Source organism: Pteropus alecto, unplaced genomic scaffold, assembly GCF_000325575.1.
Source record: "Pteropus alecto unplaced genomic scaffold, ASM32557v1 scaffold13, whole genome shotgun sequence".
Classification (NCBI taxonomy): Eukaryota; Metazoa; Chordata; class Mammalia; order Chiroptera; family Pteropodidae; genus Pteropus; species Pteropus alecto.
This window is the reverse complement of record NW_006434373.1, coordinates 9,377,612-9,384,484: the sequence shown is the minus strand read 5'-3', so window position 1 is coordinate 9,384,484 and position 6,873 is coordinate 9,377,612. Positions and strand designations below refer to the sequence as shown.

The following is a 6,873-nucleotide window of genomic DNA, read 5'->3' as shown; positions in this document are numbered from 1 at the left end:
AGTCATTGAATCTTGTGCTAATACAGATTTCTTAGAACTGCATAGCCCTTCTGTTCATGGAAGGTATCTATGGAAAAAGAAGAGAAATGAGACAATGTATCTTCAAAGGGGGAAAAAAAAACAATGAAGTCATTTGGAGCCATATCAAGTAAATAAAAGATGTTTTAATAAATATGTATTGTGGTTCATCTATTTAACCTCACTCACTCCAATAGTACCCTGCACAATTTAGTTTGAGTGTCTATAGCCATGCTACCCTGAACAAGCCCGATCCTGTTTGATCTCAGAAGCTAAGCAGAGTTGGGCCTGGTTAGTGCTTGGATGGGAGACCACCTAGGAAGACCAGGTGCTGTAGGTGTAAAAAGTAAAAAAAACTAAATAAATAAATAAGAGATTGTAAACAAAAAAAATAAAATTTGAGAAGTTTACAGTTGGAATCTATCAAAACAACTATTTCTTAAAGAATATAAGTAGTTGAGAGAATTTCTCAAAGATATGGGACATTTACCCACCTGATTCATTATTCTATGTTAATATTTTCTAATGGATAAATTGGACCTATTTTTTTCACACTGTCTTTTATGGTAATTATTTACATTTAGAATTGTGGTAAATATGGTAATTGTTCTTATTTAGATTTTAAGGCTCTGAAAAGGAGTAACTTAACCTTATAAGCCTTTGCATATCTATTTTGCTTTGTCTAGTACTTTTTTACTCAGTAAGATGCTTAATCAGTATTTATTTAATAAATGAAATAGCAATTAGTTCACAAATTCAATTGTTCAAGATTTAAATGCTTTGTGTGAATAATTATCTCTTTTATTTAATATGTATTTTGATGAGATAGTCAAATATTTGTATTTTAGGAATGAAAAAAATTTCATTTCCCGACCAGAAATCGATCTCAAAACACAGACATAATAATGTCTAAGACACCAGGGAATGGAAGCTTCCTATTTTAGTGTTAAAAAAAATAGAAGATATTGTTAAATGAAAATATCCTCATTAGTCTTCAAAATATTCTCACACTGAAGAACTGGAAAAAGTCTCCAAATGCCATTGGATTTAGCATCTATATCTAGGCAGGATGATAACTAAATTATATAAAAAATACTATTGCCTTTCTTACACAAAATATTCAGTAAAAAAATTTTAGAAAAATGGTTTACCTATAAATTTTCATGTTATGTAACAAAAAAGTTCTGAATATGATTTGGTTGTTGTGTTTATATAATAACATCAAATTTTGGTATAATAAATCTCTGTAGCTGAATTTATAAGCTCAAGCAATGATTTTCTTGTTTTTCAAAAGTCATCCTGTGATACAAGAGTATATTAATTTTTCCAAATAGTCACCAGAAATCTTCTCCAATTTAAGCCTATTTCCTGTCCTTTACAAGTGAATGGAAAATGATTGTTCATCATGAATTCTACCATGTATTTGTGTATATGTTTATATATTATTATTATCACATCTATATAAAATTTTTTAAATTTACAGTGGCAGTTGCTGAATGTAGCCTATTTTTTTCTCCAAATTAAGTAATTCATTCTCTCTTGATCAACCATTCAAAATTGAACCACGACTATTAGATTATTGGAAATGACCATTTTTATTGGCCATAAACAGTTGAATAACAGCAATTTTATATGGTTCAAACTAACATATCCTACATAATATTACTTGCTACATGCAGTACACAGAAAACATATGATATTTTACTTTGAATTTCCCAGAGGCAAATGCTGGGATAAATATTTATGTGCAATTAATTTTAAAAGAAATGCTTCTAAGGGAGACCAACATGGGAGTGGAGGAAGTAAGACAGAGAGAAGAAGAAGATAAGCAATTGTGCAATTTTAGGCTCAAGACCCATGAAGATTAAGATTGAGCAGGATTGTGTAGGGGGATGTTGGATTATAATTTATACCTCAGAGTTTGTCTAAATTTAGGCAAATTTTCTGGGCTTTCGCCCAGCTGTCATTGGTTCATGGCTTTAGGAGAATAAGTGGGAGGTCAGGAGAAGAGAGGGTGGGGTAAACTCTAGGCACTTCTGACTATATTTGTTGACAAAGTGGTTCCATTAGTCTGAGGGCAGTGCCCTGAAGAATATATGCAGATGCTGGTCTTTAAAAGTACAACAAAGGAATTCCGCTTATACCTATTGATATTGTGAATTTGAGAGGACCTGCTCAGGGCTCTAGTGATGTCTGCCACCAATGGTAGGTGATTTCAAGACATTGAGAAAATAGAGCCATATGAGGCATATAAGACAGGTATAGTATAATGTAAACATTAGTTAAAAACTGTCACTATAATCCAACGTAAATTGAGACTGTCAAGATTATTCTCATGGGCTACAGAAAACTAAACATATGGAGGGCATTGAACTAAAGTAGATCTTTAAAACTAGAAGATTTAACTTAACTCCATGGAAGACAAGAGAGGGCATTTCAGGTGATGAAAAGAAACATGTTGCATATTGAGAAGCAGATGTTAAGAATTAGGAGTACAGACAATTTTGGGGGGAGTAACATCTGAAAAGAGGAAAAGGAGGAAGCAACATTGAGCAAGGGGAGCTATCACACTACTGTGCTGACATGACATTGCTTTGTGCCAGCCCCAAGGGCAACTCTTGCTCAGTGATTGTCCCTTAGAGCAGCAGTTCCCAACCTTTTTGGCACCAGGGACCGGTGCTCTTATCCGAATCTGATGCCTGATCTGAGGTGGAGCTGAGACAGTGATGCCAGTGCTGGGGAGCAGCTGCAAATACAGATGAAGCTTCGCTGGCTAGTCTTCCACTCACCTGCTGTGAGGCCCGGTTCCTAACAGGCCATGACCAGTACCAGCTCATGGCCCTGGGGATTGGGAATCTGCCTTAGAGGATACTACCTTAGCCAAATATTGATGGGCTCTCATTCTACTGATTTAACCAGTCAACAATGGCCCATCCTGAGAAGACCATAATGACCTTGGCTAGAAAGCTAAGGTAGTCTCCGAAGAATACAACAGCTTGAAGCTTTCAGTGGACCACGCTTTCCTAGCTGGTTAACTAGTTCCTTCTTGAAGAACATTTTACACAGTGTACCTTTATTTCTACACTCATGACTAAATGCAATATGTCAGAAATTATAGATGCACAAGAAACAATATCCTTGACTCTAGGAATGGTATAGGAACCACCTTTGTAATCATAAGAAATATTGGAAATTGTGAGAAATATTCCTTTGGTCTGTATTCCTTATGGGCATTTTTTTTTTCTGTGTCTCAAACCTGGTATCATTCTTGGTGATGCTTAATAGATACACACTAAATGCTTTTTGAATGAATAGCTGAATGATTGCAGGCAAGTAAAAATTGCTAAAGGAAAGATATGAGAATGCCTCAATATTCAAGCTGAATAATAATAATAATGATAAAAAACCCCTCTGAATTACCTAAGAACAAGTGTCAGAAAAAGAGAAAGAAGTAACTAAATTTGAAAATGTAGGAGTACAGGATAAATTTTGCCTTCTTTGTCACGTGACCTAAGACCAATTCTGTTCCAAAAGAAGCAATTGACTTTCTGCACAAATGCCTTATTTATAACTTATTAGTATTATTATCTTGGTTTTTTATTTGCCTGACTTTGGTGAACAACATTTTCCACCTTATGAAGTTGTTGTAATGATTAAGTAAGATTAAGTATCTTGTTGACACTCAGAGGCAAATATTTTGTCTAATGCTCTGATCTTGAAACTTGTAAAAGTGGTGTCAACCTCTTGAAAAAAAATCCCAGAGACACTAGCAGAGCAATCTTGGAACCAAATTGTTGTGGTGACAGGTTTGGATCATGGGGATTCAGATGAGTGTAGCAAAATTCTGGAAGTTGGAACCCAAATTTGACTTGCTATACAAATATGCTAATAACTCAGCACCAAAAGGGTTTGACTTCTTTTGTAGATTTGTTATAAGTAATCTATAACTAAGCATCATCAACACTTACAGACAGAGGATGACATAGTATGAAAAATTGTCAATAACTCCAAGTTGAGTGGTTAATATCAGATTCTCCAAAGAAGTTTTAGAAATACCTCAACCAACTTATTTCACTTGTGTTTTTCCTTTTATTTATAGAGAGAAATCAGAATAAATGTACTTCTAAATAAGCCTAAACGATCTTTTTCAATAAATATAAAGTTAAAAATCTAAGTGATAAGAACACATGTCCAGTGTAGTGGCTACATTTTCTCTTTCTCAGTGGCACATAAAATGATAATGAATCTTACAATGAGTCACATCTCGTATTTGAAATATGGCATGGAAAGTGACTAACACATCACAGATTCTAAATGAAAGAGAATAGATTGATTTTTCAATTATTTGTTGCTTCGTCAAACTTTAAAAACTTAGATATTTAAGTCATCACAATAATTCTTTGGTAGAATTAACACAATGAAAATAAAAATAAAAATAAAAATATACAAGTTAAATCATTTAATTAATAACTTTTTTGTTCCATTTTATAGCTTTATCATTAATTGAAAGAAAGTATATGCTATCTTTCTATCCACAGTTAAATCAAATCAATCATGAATAATCCCAGGAAGAGAGTTAATTAAAAAATATGACAATTATGAAACAATGAACTCAATTTTCTCATTGTATTCAATACCCTTTCAGCTCACCAGGAACAATTAAAGACATTTAGATTTTTAAGAATTATTAAATATGAAGCATAATTTGACTCTACAATGTCAAAGCAACTGATTTAGGGGCCGAATTAACTAAACAAGCAAGTTCTTTGACCATTTGACCAGAGCTTAAAATGCAAATGTAATTTTTGGTATTGTGCGGTCAAGAGAAAAGCAGAGGTGAAGGAAAAAGTGGTAATCGACTAAATTACTCACAGACAAGATGATGAGCGGCTGTCTCCTCAAAAATTGGCTCTATCATTTCAATTCTTAGCTATTCAGTTATTCTTTTTGATTATTAGCCTCATTTACCCCTCTCTCTTTTCCTGAAGCAATTGAATTCATATCCCATTCACAGTAATTTATCTAGATTGGTTACCAAGCTTTTATTAAATGAAATGTTCTATAATATGGAATTTCTTCATCGTTTATGAAAATTAAAAGTTTTGCTGACAATTTTCACCATAAAAAGAAAATGTTTACAACAAGTTGCCTAGTCAAATAAATTGTATCAAAGTCCATATGATATCTTTTGTAGCTATAATTTGAGTTTTATAAGTTGTATGTGACTATAGGAAAAAGCTTAGCTCTGATATGGGCTTCCATTCCTCTATTATTATTTCTATCATGCTTATTAGTGTCTAAGACAACACTCTCGGAGCAAGGCTCCTGACTCATAAGCATAAACAGAAAAACGTAATGTCTGCCCTTAGCACCCAACTTGCCAACAATCTCTCTTCCCCTAGGTAGTCTTTTTTCAGTCTGTTTTTTTTTTTTTCTAATTTATGTAGAATGGATCTTACTCTTATTGGAATACTAGTAAAAATAATGGACATGGTAGTATGAATAAAATTTTAAAATAGAGTCGTATCTGATATACATTGCACAAAAACCCTGAGTAGTGCTACAATGTGGAGGAAGATGAGTGGCTAACGCTACTGAGTGCAGCTTCATAGACCAGCCTGTGTAGTGGGAAAGTCCCTGGCACAATATTTAAATAAAAATGCACATGCATGAAATAATTTTTAACTTCTGAAAACTTATGCTATATAAAATAGCTTTATATAAATGCTCATTACCAAAAAACTAATTACTAGTCTTCACTTTTTTTTCATTTCCTCTCTAATGTAGGTGCAAATGCACACAAATATATATATATTCCTATTTTTTCACTCATTTTTGTTTTTACTGAGATAAAGTATACATAACATGAAATTAACCGTTTTAAGCATTTCAAGTGGCATTAAGTACTCACACGTTACTGCGCCACCCTCACCACCATTTTCAGAACTTTTTTCATCTTGCAAAACTGAAACTCTGTATTCATTAAACAATAAACCCCATCCCCTCCCCATAGCCCCTGGCACCCATCATTCTCCACTCAGTCTCTGTGAATTTGCATATTGGAGGTATTGCAGATAAGTGGGATATGTATATACGTATGTATGTATGTGTATATATATATATACATATATATATACAGGAAGATGTTGGGCAAATATTTTCTTAGAGAAAATATAAACACAGAAATTTAGACTTGGAGAGAGTCAAGTCAATGTTCCCTTTATACATGCCATTTTGGAAACTGAAATTCAGAAGGTTAAGGAGCCCAGCCAAGATCAGGCAGCTATGGGATGACAGAACCAGCATCAGAAACTCTTCTTTGAACAAGTAGTTCAGTGTTCTCTTCATTTGTCTGTTCCTGATTACATCCTTTAAATTGTTATTAATGATTAACAGCTGAACATCACTTTAAGAATTAAGAATCTATTAGTTAGAATAAAATAATATTGAAATGATAAATCTCTTTTCCTCTGAAGTCAATGAAAACAACTTCTAGATTTTTTCCCTAAAATTTCCTTTCAACATCAACTAGAACTGCAAAAATACTCAGAACACTGAAAGATTATTTCTAATCCCAGAGGTTCCTAATATTTCCAGGTGTTTTTACTACGTGGGAGGAAAAAAATGCCTTCTGGTTCTGCACTAGTGTCTGGAAAAGATGTTAACTAAACACCTTTTTATTCCACAGCTCTGGCCCAGATGAAAAGTTCTTTTTCTTGGAAATTTAAACTTATTTTTATTGCTGCCTGGGAATATTTAGCCTTCCTGAAAGCTTTGGTGTACCTTTTACTATTTGAAAACCTGGAAGCCTCCTTTTAGCTGAAAATATTATATAAGTGGGTTTTGAGTGAAATT

At 33.4% G+C, this 6,873-nt stretch overlaps 1 pseudogene; it reads left to right on the top strand.

The window, feature by feature from the left end:
* The first annotated feature begins 239 nt into the window (after window positions 1–239).
* LOC112477824 lies at window positions 240–358 on the top strand (annotated as a pseudogene).
* Window positions 359–6,873: the final 6,515 nt, after the last annotated feature.